Consider the following 20,796-nt stretch of genomic DNA (forward strand, 5'->3'; position numbering starts at 1 on the left):
AAAGCTTTTTGACAAGCAAAAGCTAAGAGAATTCAGCACCACCAAACCAGCTTTACAACAAATGCTAAAGAAACTTCTCTAGGCAGGAACCACAGGAGAAGAAAAAGACCCTCAAAAACAAACCCAAAACAATTAAGAAAATGGTAATAGGAACATACATATCAATAATAACCTTGAATAAATGGATTAAATGCCCCAACCAAAAGACACAGACTGGCTGAAAGGATACAAAAACAAGACCCATATATATGCTGTCTACAAGAGACCCACTTCACACCTAGGGATGCATACAGAATGAAAGTGAAGGGATGGAAAAAGATATTCCATGCAAATGTAAATCAAAAGGAAGCTGGAGCAGCAATACTCATATCACATAAAATACACTTTAAAAAAAGACTGTTACAAGAGATAAGGAGGGACACTGCATAATGATCAAAGGATCAATCCAAGAAGAAGCTATAACGATTATAAATGTTTATGCACCCAACATTGGAGCACCTCAATATATAAGGCAAATGCTAACAACCATGAAAGGAGAAATCGACAGTAACACAATAATAGTAGGGGACTTTAATACCCCACTTAACAGCAGTGGACAGATCATCCAAACAGAAAATAAATAAGGAAACACAAACTTTAAATGACACAATAGATCAGATAGTTCTAACTGATATTTATAGAACATTCCACCCAAAAGTTGCAGATACACTTCCTTCCCAAGTGCACACAGAACATTCTCCAGGACAGATCACATCTTGGGTCACAAATCAAGCCTCAGAAAATTTAAGAGAATTGAAATAGTATCAAGCATCTTTTCTGACCACAACGCTATGAGACTGGAAATCAATTACAGGAAAAAAACTGTAAAAAACAAAAATACATGGAGGATAAACAGTGTGATACTAAATAACTAAGAGATCACTGAAGAAATCAAAGAAGAAATTAAAAAATACATAGAAACAAATGACAACAAAAACACAACGACCCAAAACCTATGGGATGCAGCAAAAGCAGTTCAAAGAGGGAAATTTATAACAATTCAATCTCACCTCAAGAAACAAGAAACATCTCAAATAAACAATCTAACCTTACACTTAAAACAACTAGAGAGGGCTTCCCTGGTGGCGCAGTGGTTAAGAATCCGCCTGCCAATGCGGGAGACACGGGTTTGAGCCCTGGTCCGGGAAGATCCCACATGCCGTGGAGCAACTAAGCCTGTGCGCCACAACTACTGAGCCTGTGCCCTAGAGCCTTCGAGCCACAGCTACTGAAGCCCACGCGTCTAAAGCCCATGCTCCCCAACAACAGAAGCCACCGCAATGAGAAGCCCGTGCACAGCAACGAAGACACAATGTGGCCATAAATAAATAAATTTAAAAAAAAAACTAGAGAAAGAAGAAAAAAGAAAACCCAAAGACAGTAGAAGGACAGAAGTCATAAAGATCAGAGCTGAAATAAATGAAATAAAAATGAAGAAAATAGCAAAGATCAATAAAACGAAAAGCTGGTTTTTCGAGAAGGTAAAGAAAACTGATAAAGCCTTAGCCAGACTCATCAAGAAAAAAAGGAGAGGACGCAAATCAATAAAATTAGAAATGAAAAAGGAGAAATCACAACTGACACTACAGAAATAAAAAGGATTATAAGAGACTACTACAAACAACAATATGCCAATAAAATGGACAACCACAAAGAAATGGACAAATTTTTGGAAAGGTACAATTTTACAAGACTGAACGAGGAAGAATTAGAAAATATAAACAGACCTATCACAAGTAATAAAATTGAAACCGTAATTAAAAATCTTCCAAAAAACAAAAGTCCAGGACCAGATGGCTTCACAGGCGAATTCTATCACACATTTAGAGAACAGCTAACACCAATCCTTCTCAAACTCTTCCAAAAAACTGCAAAGGGAGAAACACTCCAAAGTTCATTTGACAAAGCCACCATCACCCTGATACCAAAACCAGAAAAAGATATCACAAAAAAGAAAATTATGGACCAATATCACTGATGAACATAGATGCAAAAATCCTGAACAAAATACTAGCAAACAGAATCCAACAGCACTTTCAAAGCATCATACACCATGATCAAGTGGGATTACCCCAGGGATGCAAGAATTCTTCAATATATGCTAATCAATCAATGTGATACACCACATTAACAAATTAAGGAATAAAACCATATGATCATATCAATAGATGCAGAAAAAGCTTTTGACAAAATTCAGTACCCATTTATGATAAAAATCTCTCCAGAAAATGGGCATAAGAGGGAAACTACTTCAACATAATAAAGTCCATATATGACAAACCCACAGCAAGCATCACACTCAATGGTGAAAAACTGAAAGCATTTCCACTAAGATCAGGAACAAGACAAGGATGTCCACTCTCGCCACTCTTATTCAACATAGTTTTGGAAGTCCTAGCCATGGCAATCAGAGAAGAAAAAGAAATAAAAGGTATACAAATTGGAAAAGAAGAAGTAAAACTGTCACTGCTTGCTGATGACATGATACTATACACAGGTAATCCTAAAGATGCCACCAGAAAACTACCAGAACTAATCAATGAATTTGGTAACGTTGCAGGATACAAAATTAATGCACAGAAATCTCTGGAATTCCTATACACTGACAAATGAAAAATCAGAAAGAGAAATTAAGGAAACACTCCCATTTACCATTGCAACAAAAGGAATAAAATATTTAGGAATAAACCTGCCTAAGGAGGTGGAAGACTTGTACTCAGAAAACTATAAAACACTGATGAAAGAAATCGAAGATGACATAAACAGATGGAGGATTATACCATGTACTTGGATTGGAAGAATCAATATTGTGAAAATGACTATACTACCCAAAGCAACTTATAGATTCAATGCAATCCCTATCAAACTACGAATGGCATTCTTCACAGAATTAGAACAAAAAATTTTACAATTCATATGGAAACACAAAAGACCCCGAGTAGCCAAAGCAATCTTGAGAAAGAAAAATGGAGTTGCAGGAATCAGGCTCCCCGACTTCAAACTATACCACAAACCTACAGTAATCAAGACAGTATGGTACTGGCACAAAAACAGAAATGTAGATCAGTGGTACAGGATAGAATGCCCAGAGATAAACCCATGCACAGATGGTCACCTAATTTACGACAAGGGAGGCAACAACATACAATGGAGAAAGGACAGCCTCTTCAATAAGTGGTGCTGGGAAAACTGGACAGCTACATGTAAAAGAATGAAATTAGAACACTACCTAACACCATACACAAAAGTAAACTCCAAATGGATTAAAGACCTAAATGTAAGACCAGACAATATAAAACTCTTAGAGGAAAACATAGGGAAAACACTCTTTGACATAAACCACAGCAAGATCTTTTTTGACCCACCTCCCTGAGTAAGAGAAATAAAAATTAAAATAAACAAATGGGACTTAATTAAACCTAAAAGCTTTTTCACAGCAAAGGAGACCATAAACAAGACAAAAAGACAGCCCTCAGAATGGGAGAAATTATTTGCAAATGAAACAACAGACAAAGGATTAATCTCAAAACATACAAACAGCTCACGGAGCTCAATAACAAAAAAAACAAACAATCCAGTTAAAAAATGGGCAGAAGACCTAAATAGATATTTCACCAAGGAAGACACTCAGATGGCCAACAGGCACATGCAAAGATGCTCAATATCACTAATTATTAGAGAAATGCAAATCAAAACTACAATGAGGTATCACCTCACACCAGTCAGAATGGCCATTATCAAAAAATCTAGAAACAATAAATGCTGGAAAGGGTGTGGTGAAAAGGGAACCCTCCTGCACTGTTGGTGAGAATGTAAATTGATAGAACCACAGTGGAAAACAGTATGGAGGTTCCTTAAACAACTAAAAATAGAAGTACCATATGACCCAGCAATCCCACTACTGGGCATATACCCTGAGAAAACCATAATTCAAAAAGGGACATGTACCACAATGTTCATCACAGCACTATTTACAACAGCCAGGACATGGAACTAACTTAAATGTCCATCGACAGATGAATGGATAAATAAGATGTGGCACATATATAAAATGCAATATCACTCAGCCATAAAAAGAAACGAAATTGAATTATTTGTAGTGAGGTGGATGGACCTAGAGTCTGTCATACAGAGTGAAGTAAGTCAGAAAGAGAAAAACAAATACTGTATTCTAATGCATATATATGGAATCTAAAAAAAAAATGGTACTGATGAACCTAGTTGCAGGGCAGGAATAAAGAAACAGACACAGAGAATGGACTTGAGGACATGGGGTGGGAGGGGGAAACGGGCAAAGTGAGAGTAGCATCGACATATATACACTACTGAATGTAAAATAGTTAGCTAGTGGGAAGCAGGTGTTAGCACAGGGAGATCAGCTCAGTGCTTTGTGATGACCTAGAGGGGTAGGATAGGGAGGATGGGAGGGAGGCTCAAGAGCGAGGGGATATGGGGACATGTGTATGCCTATGGCTGATTCACTTTGTTGTACAACAGAAACTAACACAGTATTGTGAAGCAATTATACTCCAATAAATATCTATTAAAACGAAAAACCTAAATGATGAAAATATTCCTTTTTTAGGGAAGTAAGTATTTCTGTCTTGATATCCAGGTTTCTAAAGAGTATTAAATTAGGTACCAGGATGCTCCAATAACATGGAAAAAGAAAAAAGAGTCAAATTTGGGTTTGCTTTTGTGACATAATAAGAAATATAAGAGTAAGCTGGGACAAAGTGAGAGAGCGGCATGGACATATATAGAGTGGCATGGACATATATACACTACCAAATGTAAAACCGATAGCTAGTGGGAAGCAGCCACATAGCACAGGGAGATCAGCTCGGTGCTTTGTGACCACCTAGAGGGGTGGGGTAGGGAGGGTGGGAGGGAGAGAGACACAAGAGGGAAGAGATATGGGGATATATGTATATGTATAGCTGATTCACTTTGTTATAAAGCAGAAACTAACACACCATTGTAAAGCAATTATACTCCAATAAAGATGTTAAAAAAAAGATTAAAAAAAAAAAAGAAAGAAATATATATTTGCTCTCTGTCCCTGGTTGCTGACACAGAGCTCAAAAACCCTTGGAATTTCCTGGGTGACAGGAGTGTCTTTTGTTCTAATGAGGCAATTCGTGGTAGGCTCCTGGCTAGCTTCAGGATTGGGGCTGGTCACCAAACAGATCAAGCCATAATTAGAGGCTTGGAACTTTCAGCCCTATGCCCAATCCTCCGGGGAGGGGAGAGAGATTGGAAATTGAGTTAATAATTGATCATGCCCACATGATGAAGACTCAATAAAAATCTCTATAACAGTGGAATTCGGAAAGCTTCCGGGTTGGTGAACACATCTGTGTGCCAGGAGGGTGGCCCACCTCAGCTCCATGGGGACAGAAGCTCCTGTGCTAAGGACCCTTTTGGACCTTGCCCTCTCTCTCTTTTTTTTAAAAAAATATTTATTTATTATTATTGGCTGCACTGGGTCTTCGTTGCTGCGCACAGGCTTTCTCTAGTTACGGTGAGCAGGGGCTACCATTTGTTGCAGTGGGCAGGCTTCTCATTGCTGTGGTTTCTCTTGTTGCAGAACACAGGCTCTAGGTGCATGGGCTTCAGTGGTTGCGGCAAGCGGGCTCAGTAGTTGTGGCTCATGGGCTCTAGAGCGCAGGCTCAGTAGTTGTGGTACACAGGCTTAGTTGCTCTGCAGCATGTGGGATGTTCCTGGACCAGGGCTCAAACCCATGTTTCCTGCATTGGCAGGTGGATTCTTAACCACTGCACCACCAGGGAAGTCCCCGTATCTCTCTCTTCATCTGGCTATTCATCTGTGTCCTTCATTATATTCTTTATAATAAACTGGTAAATGTTAAGTATTTCCCTGAGTTCTGTGAGCCATTATAATTGTATTATTAATAGCAAATTACCAAACCTTAGGATGGGGTCATGGGAACTGTGATTTGTAGCCAAGTTGGACAGAAGAGAGGGTAACTTGGGCACCCACTTCTTGCAATTGGTGTCTGAAGTGGAGACCAGTCTTGTGGGACTAAGCCCTTAACCTGTGGGATCTGTGCTAACTCCAGGTAGTTAGTGTCAGACCTGAACTGTAGGATACTCACTTGGTGTCTGGAGAATTGAGGAACTGGTTGGTTGGGAACAACACATTTGGTGTCAGAAATGTTGTGAGTAGAGAAAGTTTTCCTTTAGCTTTTTAATGTAATAATAGAACAATCAATTATATCATCTAATTCCCAGCTCAAAAGTGGAGAAAATAGAAAGTATTCTTAAATAATTCTTACTGAGTAGTGGTAAAGGTGAAGGTTAGGTCCTAAAGACCTACTTAAAATATTTTCATCTGAATTTGTCTAAGGAGAAATTTAGCTATGGTACCAGACTCAAGGTGATCTCTTAACTAACTAACTAGTTATGATCTCATAAGTAGTGCTAGGAAACTCTGATTCTGTAAAACTGATGCCTGGGTGTGCTCTCAAGTTAAACAGGTAAACAGTAATGGATTATCAGAAGATCCAGACTGGCTATATAAAAAAAAAAGACTCTGAATGGAAATTTCCACTCTATAGACAGGTGAAAAGGGAAGAAACAAGGGTCTCTCAATCCACCCTTTTCCACTGGATTCCAATCAGGAGAGGGAAGAAAAAGGCAGTTCTCCTTTCAGGGGTGGCTGTGGCTCACTATGGGGACAAGGACACAGGTGGTAATGGGGAATATTCATTGGTATGAGCTCTCCTGAAGGCTGCCATTTTGACACCAAGACCTGGCCCCACCCAACAGCCTATAGGCTCCAGTGCTGGGACATCTCAGGCCAAACAACCAACAGGGTGGGAATGCAGCCCCACTCATCAGCAGACAGGCTGCCTAAGTCTTCCTGAACCCACAGCCACGTCTAAACACACCCCTTGAAATGGCCGTGTCCACCAAAGAGACAAGATCCAGCTCCACCCACCAGTGGGCAAGCACCAGTCCCTCCCACCAGGAAGCCTGCACAAGCCTCTTAGACCAGCTTCACCCACCAGAGGGCAGACACCAAAAGCAAGAGGAACTACAATCTTGCAACCTGCAGAACAGAGGCAGCAAACACAGAAAGTCAGACAAAATGAGACAGCAGAGGAATATGTTCCAGACAAAGGAACAAGATAAAACCCCAGAAGAAAAACTAAGTGAAGTGGAGATAGGAAATCTACCTGAAAAAGAATTCAGAGTAATGACAGTAAAGATGATCCAAGATATCGGAAAAAGAATGGAGGCACAGATGGAGAAGATAGAAGAAATGTTTAACAAAGAGCTACAAGATATACTGAACAAACACAGTTGAACAATACAATAACTGAAATGAAAAATACAGTAGAAGGAATCAATAGCAGAATAAATGAGTCAAAAGAACAGGTAAGTGAGTTGGAAGACAGAATGGTGGAAACACTGACATGGAACAGACTAAAGAAAAAAGAATGAAAAGAAATGAGGACAGTTTGAGAGACCAACATTAAACACACCAACATCTGCAGTATAGGGGCCCCAGAGAAGATAGAGAGAAAGGGCCTGAGAAAATATTGTAAGAGATAATAGCTGAAAACTTCCCTAACGTGGGAAACGAAACACTCACTCAAGTCCAGGAAGCACAGAGAGTCCCATACAGGATAAACCCAAGGAGGAACATGCTGAGACACACAGTAATCAAACTAACCAAAAATTAAAGAAAAAGAGAAAATATTAAAAGCAACAAGGGAAAAGCAACAAATAACATACAAGGGGATCCCCATAAGGTTATAAGTTGATTTTTCAGCAGAAACTCTGCAGGCCAGAAGGGAGTGGCATGATATATTTAAAGTGATGAAAAGGAAAAACCTACAACCAAGAATACTCTACCCAGCAAGGCTCTCATTCAGATTCAAGGGAGAAGTCAAAAGCTTTACAGACAAGCAAAAGCTAAGAGAATTCAGCACCACCAAAACAGCTTTACAACAAATGCTAAAGGAACTTACCTAGGTGGAAAAGAAAAAGCCACAACTAGAAATAAGAAAACTACAAATGGGAAACCTCACCAGTAAATGGAAACATAAAGTTAGGAAATCATCCATAAACAAAGCCAGCAATCGTGAGAAGAGGAGAGTACAAATGCAGGATATTGGAAATTTATTTGAAATAAAGAGACCAGCAACTTAGAACAATCTTTTATATACATAGACTACTATATCAAAAGCTCCTAGTAAGCTCAAACCAAAAATCTACAATAGATGTACACACTAAAAAGAAAGAGGAATCCAAACACAACATTAAAGATAGTCATCAAGTCACAAGAGAAGAGAACAATAGAGGAAGGGAAGGAAAAAGACCTACAAAAACAAGTCCAAAACAGTTAATGAAATGGCAATAAGAACATACATATTGGTAATTATCTTAAATGTAAGTGGATTAAAATGCTCCAACCAAAAGATACAGACTGGCTGAATGGATACAAAAAACAAGACCCGTATACATGTTGTCTACAAGAGGCCCACTTCAGATCCAGGGACACATAGAGACAGAAAGTGAGGGGATAGAAAAAGGTATTCCATGCAAATGGAAAGCAAAAGAAAGGTGGAGTAGCAATACTCATATCAGACAAAATAGACTTTAAAATAAAGACTGTTACAAGAGACAAAGAAGGACACTACATAATGATCAAGGGATCAATCCAAGAAGAAGATATAACAATTGTAAATATATATGCACCCACCAAATGAGCCAAAAAAGGAGAAATTGACACTAACACAATAATAGTGAGGGACTGAAATACCCCACTTACATCAAAGAACATATCATCCACACAGAAAATAAATAAGCTAACACAGGCCTTTAATGACACACTAGACCAGAAAGACTTAAATGATATTAATAGAGCATTCCATCCAAAAGCAGCAGAATACACATTCTTTTCAACTGCACATGGAACATTCTCCGGGACAGATCACATGCTAGGCCATAAAGCAAGCCTCAGTAAATTTAAGAAAACTGAAATCATATCAAGCATCTTTTCCAACCACAATGCTATGAGATTAGAAATCAACTAGAAGAAAAAAAAAAAACTGTAGAAAACACAAACATGTAGAGGCTAAAAATATGCTACTAAACAATCAATGGATCACTGAAAAAATCAAAGAGGAAATAAAAAAAATACCTAGAGGGCTTCCCTGGTGGCGCAGTGGTTGAGAGTCCGCCTGCCGATGCAGGGGATACGGGTTCATGCCCCGGTCCGGGAAGATCCCACATGCCGCGGAGCGGCTGGGCCCGTGAGCCATGGCTGCTGAGCCTGCGCGTCCGGAGCCTGTGCTCCGCAACGGGAGAGGCCACAACAGTGAGAAGCCTGCGTACCGCAAAACAAAAACAAAAACAAAAAAAAACCCTAGCGATAAATGAAAATGAAAGCATGATGATCCAAAACCTATGCGATGGAGCCAGCCCTTCTCTGGCTGGAAGCAGCATTTCTCTGGGCGCCAAGGTGAGAGTGGAAGTGGTGTTGTGCAGGGAGTGGGGGGCAAGGCACCACGGGTCGGCAGGCAAGGCACGAGGTTCACGGTGCTGGGCTGGATGTCAAGGATGCATTCCAAGACAGTTCTAAAAATATGTCACCAGCTCCAACCTTATAGTTGACCTAGCCATGGAAAACCTCATTGGAACCTCACGAGATCAGACCATACTGAAACTCTTAAAAACCCTTCCCATCAAAAAGTATCGGGGGGCTTCCCTGGTGACACAGTGTTTGAGAGTCCATCTGCTGATGCAGGGGACACGGGTTCGTGCCCCGGTCCGGGAGGATCCCCTGGGCCCGTGAGCCATGGCTGCTGGGCCTGCGCGTCCAGAGCCTGTGCTCCGCAGTGGGAGGGGCCACAACAGTGAGAGGCCCGCATACCGCAAAAAAAAAAAAAAAAAAGTATCAGGAAAGAAAATCAGGAATGATATATACCTACGACTTCAAGAAAGTTCCGTATAAGCTAACAGTTTAGCAGATCAGCTAGCTTCTTTGATCATCAAGCAGACGTAGTCAACCCAGTAACACAAAAGAGGAAAACGTCTCTATATCAGTGTTTTTCACATTATGCATGTGACCCATTTAGTAGGTCATGAAATCAATTTTGTGAGTCACAATGAACATTTTTAAAAACAAAATAAAAAATATCAGAGTGCTTTGCATGAATCCTTTGCCAGAATTTTACACCTTGCAAGGAATACTAAGGTCAGTTTCAATATGTGGAAAGATATTTGATGGAGGGGATATGAGGAATAGAATGTACATTGATTGCCTAAGAAATGGTTTTTCAATCATTTGTCTGCTGATGTCTTATTTGGTTTTCATAATAACAGGTTGATGTGCAATCTAGTTTATATATTACCATGACTTGCAACTGGATATAAAGTCTGAGATGTTCCACTGAGATGCAGCTGCAAACTGCATTTTTTGGAAAGATGTTATCTAGGCTATAAAAAATATATATATATATATACATGAATGGCAATTATAGTTAATGGCAAATATTATAACTGCCTCTTTTCAAAATTGCTTTTAAAATGGATTTCTTTTTTAAAAGAAAGAGGAATAATGACGTGAAATATGCAGAAACATGTTCAAGTTCTACAGCTGGATCTCCAAGTATGAATAGTGACAATATTGAGAAAAATGTTGACTCTAATCTGCAAACATCAACTTCGTTTGAGCCACATTTCAAAAAGAAAAACGTAACTGCAAGACATTATAATGAAGATTATTTAAAATATGGTTTTATCAAAAGTGAAAAACCCTTTGAAAATGACAGTCTTCAGTGTGTTATTTGTAATAATATTCTTGCAAATGAAAGCTTAAAACCTTCAAAATTAAAAAGGTACTTAGAAACACAGCATGCTGAACTTATTGATAAGCCTCTTGAATACTTTCAAAGAAAGAAAATAGATGTAAAGTCATCAACACAATTTCTTAGTTGCTCTACTACTGTTAGTGAGAAAACATTATTATCATCATATTTAGTTGCATATCATGTGGCAAAAGAGAACATGGCTCACAGATGCTGAAAAAATTATTCTTCCAGCATGTTTGGATATGGTGCAATTTTTTACGATAAATCTGCTGATAAATTAAAAACTATTCCTAGTGATACCACAGTATCTCTTCAAATTTGTACGGTTGCCGAACATTTAGAGGCAATGCTTATTACTCAGTTACAGTCGGCAATAGACTTTGCAATCCAGCTTGATGAAATCACAGATACTGGAAGCTGCACAGCACTTTTAGTCTATGTCAGATATGCGTGGCAAGGCGATTTTATGGAGGATTTTTTGTGTTGTTTAAACTTAACCTCACACCTAAGTGGATTATATATTTTCACAGAATTAGAAAGGTGCATTGTTGGTCAGTATAAATTAAACTGGAAAAACTTCAAAGGAATTACAAGTGATGGAACAGCAAACATAACTGGAAAACAGAGCAGAGTAATTAAAAAATTGCTACAAGTTACTAGTGCTGCGTGGAGTCACTGTTTTATACATCGTGAAGCGTTAGCGTCCAGAGAGATTCCACAGAAGCTCATGGAAGTACTGAAAAATGCAGTGAAAGTTGTTAACTTTATTAAAGGAAGCTCACTAAATAGCCGAATGCTTGAAACATTTTATTCGGAGATTGGAGCTAATTATACCCACTTACTGTATCATACCAAAGTTCTTTGGTTGTCACAAGGGAAAATACTAAGCAGTGTTTACGAACTCAGGAATGAGATCCATGTTTTTCGCATTGAAAAGAAATCTCATTTGGCAACTATTTTTGAGGATGATATTTGGGTAACGAAACTGCCATATTTAACTGATATTTTTGGAATCTTTAATGAACTACGTTTAAAGCTACAGGGGAAAAACAGTGATATATTCCAACATGCCGAACGTATCCAAGGACTCCAGAAGGCATTATTGTTGTGGCAAGTGAGGCTTAAAAGCAACCGTCCTAGCTACTACATGTTTCCAAGGTTTTTGCAGCACATTGAAGAGAATGTTGTTAATGAAAACATTTTGGAAGAAATAAAACTAGAGATATTGTTGCATCTCACTTCTCTATGTCAAACTTTTAACCATTTATTCCCAGAAGAGAAATTTGAAACATTAAGACAGAATTGTTGCATAAAAGATCCGTTTGCTTTTTGAAACCCAGAATCAATAATTGAGTTAAACTTGGTGCCTGAAGAAGAAAATGAATTATTGCAGCTCAGTTCTTCATATACATTGAAGAATGATTATAAAACACTAAGTTTATCAGCATTTTGGATTAAGATAAAGGAAGACTTCCCTTTGATAAGTCGAAAGAGTATCCTGCTATTATTACCATTCACAACAACTAGTTTGTGTGAACTAGGATTTTCAGTCTTAACCCAGTTAAAAATAAAGGAAAGGAATGGATTAAATGATGCAGCAGATATGCTAGTAGCATTATTCTCCTGTGTTCCAGACTGGAATGAACTTACGAACAGGCAAGCACGCCTACCACGTTAAATAAATCTTTTTTTTTAATTGGAGTATAGTTGCTTTACAGTATTGTGTAAATAAATCTTACCTGGGTTTTTTGTTTTTGCAAAAAAAAAAAAACCTATGTGACACATCAAAAGCAGTTCTAAGATGGAAGTTTATAGCAATACGATCTTACCTCAGTAAACCAGAAAAATCTCAAATAAACAAGCTAACTTACACCTAAAGCAACTAGAGGAAGAAGAACAAAGAAAACCCAAAGTTAGTAGAAGGAAAAAATCCTAAAGAGCAGAGCAGAAATAAATGAAATAGAGATGAAGAAAACAATACAAACGATCAATGAAACTGAAAGCTTGTTCTTTGAAAAGATAAATAAAATTGATAAACTGTTAGCCAGACTCATTAAGAAAAAAAGAGAGAGGGCTCAAATCTATAAAATTAGACATGAGAAAGGAGAAGTTACAATGGACACCACAGAAATGATCCTTTGATCATAAGAGACTACTACAAGCAACTCTATGCCAATAAAATAGACAACCTAGAAGAAATGGACAAATTCTTAGAAAGGTACAATCTCCCAAGACTCAACAGGAAGGTACAGAAAATATGAACAGACCAATCACAAGTACTGAAATTAAAACTGTGATTTAAATACTCCCAACAAACAAAAGTCCAGGACCAGATGGTCTCACAGGCGAATTCTATGAAACATTTAGAGAACAGTTAACACGTATCCTTCTGAAACTATTTTTTAAAATTGCAGAGGAAGGAACACCCCAAACTCATTCTATGAGGCCACCATCACCCTGATACCAAAACCATACTAAGATACCACAAAAAAAGAAAATCGTAGACCAATATCACTGATGAACATAGATGTAAAAATCGTCAACTAAGTACTAGCAATCCGAATCCAACAATACAATAAAAGGATCATACACCATGATCAAGTGGGATTTATCCCAGGGATGCAAGGATTTTTCAGTATTCTCAAATCAATCAATGTGATACACCACATTAACAAGTTGAAGAATAAAAAACATATGATCATCTCAATAGATGCAGGAAAAGCTTTTGACAAAATTCAACATCAATTTACGTTAAAAACTCTCCAGAAAGTGGGCATAGAGGGAGCATAACTCAACATAACAAAGGCCATATGTGAAAAACCCAGAGCTAACATCATACACAACAGTGAAAAGCTGAAAGCATTTCCTCTAAGATCAGGAACAAGACAAGGATGTCCACTCTCGCCACTTCTTTCAACATAGTTTTGGAAGTCCTAGTCATGGCAATCAGAGAAGGAAAAGAAAGAAAAGGAATCCAAGTTGGAAAAGAAGAAGTAAAACTGTCACTATTTGCAGATGACATGATACTATACATAGAAAATCCTAAAGATGCTACGAGAAAACTACTAGAGCTCATCAATGAATTCAATAAAGTTGCAGGATACAAAATTAATACACAGAAATCTGTTGCATTTCTATACACTAACAGTGAAAGGTCAGAAAGATAAATTAAGGAAACAATCCCATTTACCATCAAATCAAAAAGAATAAAATACCTAGGAATAAACCTACTATGAAGGCAAAAGACCTGTCTCTGAAAACTATAAGATGCTGATGAAAGAAATCAATGATGACACAAACAGATGGAAAGATATACCATGTTCTTGGACTGGAGGAATCAATATTGTGAAAATGACTATACTACCCATATCAATCTACAGATTCAATGCAATCCCTGTCAAATTACCAATGGCATGTTTTGCAGATCTAGAACAAAAAAATCTTAAAATTTGTATGGAAACACAAAAGACCCTAAGGAGCCAAAGCAATCTTGAGAAAGAAAAACGGGGCTGGAGGAATCAGGTTCCCTGACTTCAGACTATACTATAAAGCTACAGTAACCAAAATAGTATGGTATTGCACAAAGACAGACTTATAGATCAATGGAACAGAATAGAAAGCCTGGAAATAAACCCACACGTCTATGGTCAATTAATCTATGACAAAGGAGGCAAGAATATACAATGGAGGAAAGATAGTCTCTTCAATAAGCGGTGCTGGGAAAACTGGACAGCTACTGTAAGGGAATGAAATTAGAACATTTTCTAACACCATACACAAAAATAAACTCAAAATGGTTTAAAGACCTAAAGGTAAGACCAGATACTATAAAACTCCTAGAGGAAAACATAGGCAGCACACTTTTTGACATAAATTGCAGCAAAATCTTTTTCAATTCGTCTCCTAGAGTAACGGAAATAAAAACAAAAATAAACAAATGGTGCCTAATTAAACTTAAAATCCTTTCCACAGCAAAGGAAATCATAAAACGAAAAGGCGACACAAAGAATGGGAGAAAATATTTGCAAATGAAGTGACTGACAAGAGATTAACCTCCAAAAGATGTATGCATCTCTATGTTCACTGCAGCACTACTGACAGTAGCCAAGACATGGAAGCAACCTAAATGTCCATTGACAGAGGAATGGATAAAGAAGATGTGGTACATATATACAATGGAATATTACTCAGCCATAAAAAGAATGAAATAATGCCATTTGCAGCAACATGGATGGACCTAGAGATTATCACACTAAGTGAAATAAGCCAGACAGAGAAAGACAAATATATGATATCAGTTATATGTGAAATGTAAAAAAAAAAAAAATGATACAAATGAACTTATTTGCAAAACAGAAACAGACTCAGAGACTTAGAAAATAAACTTATGATTACCAAAGGGGAAAGATGGGGGGAGAGAAAAATTAGGTTAGGATTAACATATACACACTACTATATATAAAGGGAACTCTACTCAATACTCCGTAATAACCTATATGGGAAAATATTTTTTAATTGGGGTATAGTTGTTTTACAATGTTGTCTTAGTTTCTGCTGTAAACGAAGTAAATCAGCTATATGTATACATATATCCCCTCCCACTTGGACCTCTCTCTCACCCACCCCTATGCCACCCATCTAGGTCTCCACAAGGCACCAAGCTGAGCTCCCTGTGTTATAGAGCAGGTTCCCACTAGCTATCTATTTTACACATGGTAGTGTATAAACATCAATCCCAATCTCCCAATTCATCCCACCCCCATTCCCACCTGCCGTGTCCACACATCCACTCTCTACATCCGTCTCTATTCCTGCCCTGCAAATAGGTTCATCTGTACCATTCTTCTAGATTCCACATATATGCATTAACATATGATATTTGTTTTTCTCTTTCTGACTTCACTCTGTATGACAGACAGGAAAAGAATTTGAAAAAGAATAGATATGTGTATATGTATAACTGAATCACTTTGCTGTATACCTGAAACTAACATGACATTGTAAATCACTTATACTCCAATATAAAATTAAATTTTTTTTTTTTTTTTTTTTTTTTGCGGTACGCGGGCCTCTCACTGCTGTGGCCTCTCCCGTTGCGGAGCACAGGCTCCGGACGCGCAGGCTCAGCGGCCATGGTTCACGGGCCCAGCCGCTCCGCGGCATGTGGGATCTTCCCGGACCAGGGCACGAACCCGCGTCCCCTGCAACGGCAGGTGGACTCTCAACCACTGCGCCACCAGGGAAGCCCTAAAATTAAAATTTAAAAAAAAGAAAGAAAATGGCTCTGCCTGTTTACCTAGGGCTGGTGGAAAACTATACTTAAGCCAGACTTGGAAAGTTTCAGGCTTCAGTGCTATTCAGTTTAAAAAGAGACTTCAGAGACAAGAGAGGTCTCACTGGGTGGTTAGAACCTTAACTCTTAAAAGAGGTGTTGAGGGAGTTCTCTGGTGTCCTAGTGGTTAGGATTCCTGGCTTTCACTGCTGTGGCCCAGATTCAATCCCTGGTCAGGGAACTGAGATCCCGCAAGCCGTGTGGCACGGCAAAAAAAAAAAAAAAAAGAGGTGTTGAACTATATACAATGCAGTTCTGGTTTGATATTGACCAAGATTTCCTAATCTCTGATTCAGTGTACTTTCTACTATTTCTTTTCTAATGGATTGTACAGCTGGAGCATATTTTATCTTCTCATCGGCTCTCCTGGGCCTGTTAGCTTTTGGTAAATGATTGATTTCTTCTGTTCCAGTTCAGTGAAGTGGCATAAGGGTGCTGTGGCTGTATTGAGTTAATTCTCTCTGACCAGCTCTGGCTTTCCTATAACTAGCCAAACATCTGGAACAGAACATCTAGGCAATTTCTGACCAATTTTGGGAGGAGGCACTAATGCCTCGACAGATCAGCACAGTCAACCTATCTTGTCAAGGGAAGTTTCTGCCTTATCAAACATATTTCTCCATAGGAAAGTATCAAAAATGAGGTTCTGAAACCTTGCCAAGTGGAGAGATAAACTGAATCCACTTTCAGGACTAGGAAGAAGCAACTCTTGGTATAGGATACAAGATTAACATACAGAAATCTGTTGCATTTCTTTACACTAACAATGAAGTATCGGGAATTCCCTGGCAGTCCAGTGGTTAGGACTCTGCACTTTCACTGCTGAGGGCCTGTGTTCAATCCCTGGTTGGGGAACTAAGATGCCAGAAGCAACACGTGGACATAAATAAATAAATAAATAAGTAAATAAAGTGTTCATCTGTTTTAAAAAAAAGCAATGACGTATCAGAAAGAGAAAGTAAGAAAACAATCCCGTTTAAAGTCACATCAAAAAAAATAATAAAATACTTAGGAATAAACCTGACCAAGGAGGTGAAAGACCTATATACTGAGAATTATAAAACACTGATAAAGGAAATTGAAGATGATTCACAGAAATAGAAAGATATCCCATGTGCTTCGATTGGAAGAACTAATATTGTTCAAATGGCCATACTACCCAAAGCAATCTACAGATTTAATGCAATCCCTATCAAATTACCCATGACATTTTTTACAGAACTACAACAAATAATCCTAAAATTTCTATAGAACCACAGGAGACCCAGAATTGCCAAAGGAATCCTGAGGAAAAAGAACAAAGCTGGAGGCATAACCCTTCCAGACTTCAGAAAATACTACAAAGCTATAGCAAACAGTGTGGTAGTGGCACAAAAACAGATGTATGGATCAATGGAACAGAATAGAGAGCCCAGAAATAAACCAACACACCTACAGTCAATTAATCTTCAACAAAGGAGGCAAGAATATACAATGCAGTGTATAATTCAGTCCGTGGTGTTGGGAAAGCTAGACAGCCCACATGTAAATCAGTGAAGTCAGAACACTCCCTTACCCCCTACACAAAAATAAACTCAAAATGTCTTAAAGACTGAAATATCAGATATGACACTTTAAAACTCCTAGAAGAGAATATAGGCAAAACATTCTCTGACATAAATCGTAACAATGTTTTCTTAGGTCAGTCTCCCAAGGCAAAAAAAATAAAAACAAAAAAATAAACAAATGGGACCTAATCAAACTTAAAACCTTTTGCACAGCAAAGGAAACCATAAACATAATGAAAATACAACCCACAGAATGGGAGAAAATATTTGCAAATGATGCGACTGACAAGGGATTAATCCAAAATATACAAACAGCTCATAGAACTCAAAAGCAAAATACCAAATAACTCATTCAAAAAATGGGCAGAAGACCTAAATAGACATTTCTCCAAAGAAGACACACAGATGGCCAACAGGCACATGGAAATGTGCTCAACACTGCTAATTATTAGAGAAAAGCAAATCAAAACTACAATGAGGTACCACCTCACACAGATCAGAATGGCCATCATTAAAAAGTCAACAAATAACAAATACTGGAGAGGGTATGGAGAAAAGTGAACCTCCTACACTGTTGGTGGGAATATACACTGGTGCAGCCACTATGGAAAACAGTATGGTGGTTCCTTAAAAAACTAAAAACAGAGTTGCCATATCATCCAGCAATCCCACTCCTGGGCATATATCTGGACAAAACTCTAATTTAAAAATATACATGCAGGGCTTCCCTGGTGGCACAGTGGTTGAGAGTCTGCCTGCCAATGCAGGGGACACGAGTTCGTGCCCCGGTCCAGGAAGATCCCACATGCCACAGAGTGGCTGGGCCCGTGAGCCATGGGCGCTAAGCCTGCACGTCTGGAGCCTGTGCTCCACAACAGGAGAGGCCACAACAGTGAGAGGCCCACGTACCGCAAAAAAAAAAAAATATATATATATATATATATATATATATATACATGCACCCAAATGTTCACAGCAACACTATTTACAATAGCCAAGACATGGAAGCAACCTAAATATCCATTGACAGATGAATGGATAAAGAAGATGTGGTATATATACACAATGGAATACTACTCAGTCATAAAAAAGAATAAAATAATGCCATTGGCAGCAACGTGGATAGACGTAGAGATTATCTTACTAAATGAAGTAGGTCAGAAGGAGAAAAACAAATACCATATGATACCAAATTTGTGTGGAATCTAAAATGACACAAATGAACTTATTTATGAAAGAGAAATAGACTCACACACATAGAAAACAAACTTATGGCTACCAAAGGGGAAAGGGGGTGGGGGAGGGATAAATTAGGAGTTTGGGAATAGAAGATACAAACTACTGTATATAAAATAGATAAACAACAAGGTCCTACTATATAGCACAGGGAAGTATATTCAATATCCTGTAATAAACCATAATGGAAAAGAATATGAAAAAGAATAGGTATATACATGTATAACTGAATCACTTTGCTGTACAGCAGAAATTAACACAACACTGTCAATCAACTATACTTCAATTTTTAAAAAAGAGAGAACATTGGACAACAACAACAAAAAAGAAAAAAGCCACATAAAATAGTATTTTTTTCCCCTCCAAACTGGCAGAATTAATCAGGAGGAAATGCAACGGGGAATATTAAAAGTTTTACTTTAATCTGGAAGAAACTGGACATTTTTTTCTTTTCTAAAGAATAATTTAGACATTCATTAAGAATTATTTATATAGTATATTCTCCTGAATCTGCCAAGTTAACCCTGAATATCAAAAGGCTGAAGTTTTTTAGCATAATCTCAGTCCCTGAGCTTTATTTATGACATCTGTACCAAGCACCTGTGATTTAAAAAACACTTGATATTACAATAATAACACAATGAATCCTGGCCTAATAAACATCACATAGGTGGTTAAAAAATACACTTTATAGGGTTTCCCTGGTGGCGCAGTGGTTGAGAGTCCGCCTGCTGATGCAGGGGACACAGGTTCGTGCCCTGGTCTGGGAAGATCCCACATGCCGCAGAGCGGCTGGGCCCGTGAGCCATGGCCACTGAGCCTGCACGTCCAGAGCCTGTGCTCTGCAACAGGAGAGGCCACAACAGTGAGAGGCCCGCGTACCGCGAAAAAAAAAAAAGAATCTGCCTGCCAATGCAGGGGACACGGGTTTGAGTCCTGGTCCGGGAAGATCCCACATGCCACGGAGCAACTAAGCCCGTGTGCCACAACTACTGAGCTTGCATACCACAACTACTGAAGCCCGTGCGCCTAGAGCCTGTCTCCGCAACGAGAAGCCATAGCAATGAGAAGCCTGCACACCGCAACGAAGAGTAGCCCCCACTCGACACAGCTAGAGAAATCTTGCGCGCAGCAACGAAGACCCAATGCCAAAATAAATAAATAAATAATTTTAAAAAACCCACACACGGGGGCTTCCCTGGTGGCGCACTGGTTGAGAATCTGCCTGCCAATGCAGGAGAAACGGGTTCGAGCCCTGGTCTGGGAAGATCCCACATGCCGCGGAGCAACTAGGCCCGTGAGCCACAACTACTGAGCCTGCGCGTCTGGAGCTTGTGCTCCGCAACAAGAAAGGCCATGACAGTGAGAGGCCCGCACACCACAATGAAGAGTGGCCCCCGCTCGTTGCAACTAGAGAAAACCCACGGACAGAAGCAAAGACCCAACACAGCCAAAAATAAATAAATAAATAAATTAAAAAACAAAACCCACACACGTGTTTAAAAAAATAAATAAATTTATATAAGATAGGTAACATATTAGTACATGGATTTCATACCACTAACTACATATTAGTATTTTCCTACTACATTGAAACAAATTTCTCCTCTAGTAACAAATCCCAGAGGAAGCATCCAGCAGTGAGTACAGACTGCATATTAACCTCTACTTTTTTCACATCCCAAGTCTCAGAAACATTATATACTGATGGTACTATGTGGGTGAATCCATTGATAAAATCTATGAAAGATATATAACTCATATATAATCATATGTAGTATTTCCAAAAGTTAAT

General features: G+C 38.6%; 1 protein-coding gene across 5 annotated transcripts in view; it reads right to left on the reverse strand.

Moving 5' to 3' along the window:
* Positions 1-20,796, reverse strand: part of TMEM116 (transmembrane protein 116) — a 132,784-nt gene that overhangs the window by 88,783 nt on the left and 23,205 nt on the right. The gene's annotated exons all lie outside the window — the stretch shown is intronic.

The sequence above is a fragment of the Globicephala melas genome, chromosome 13, assembly GCF_963455315.2.
Source record: "Globicephala melas chromosome 13, mGloMel1.2, whole genome shotgun sequence".
Lineage (NCBI taxonomy): Eukaryota > Metazoa > Chordata > Mammalia > Artiodactyla > Delphinidae > Globicephala > Globicephala melas.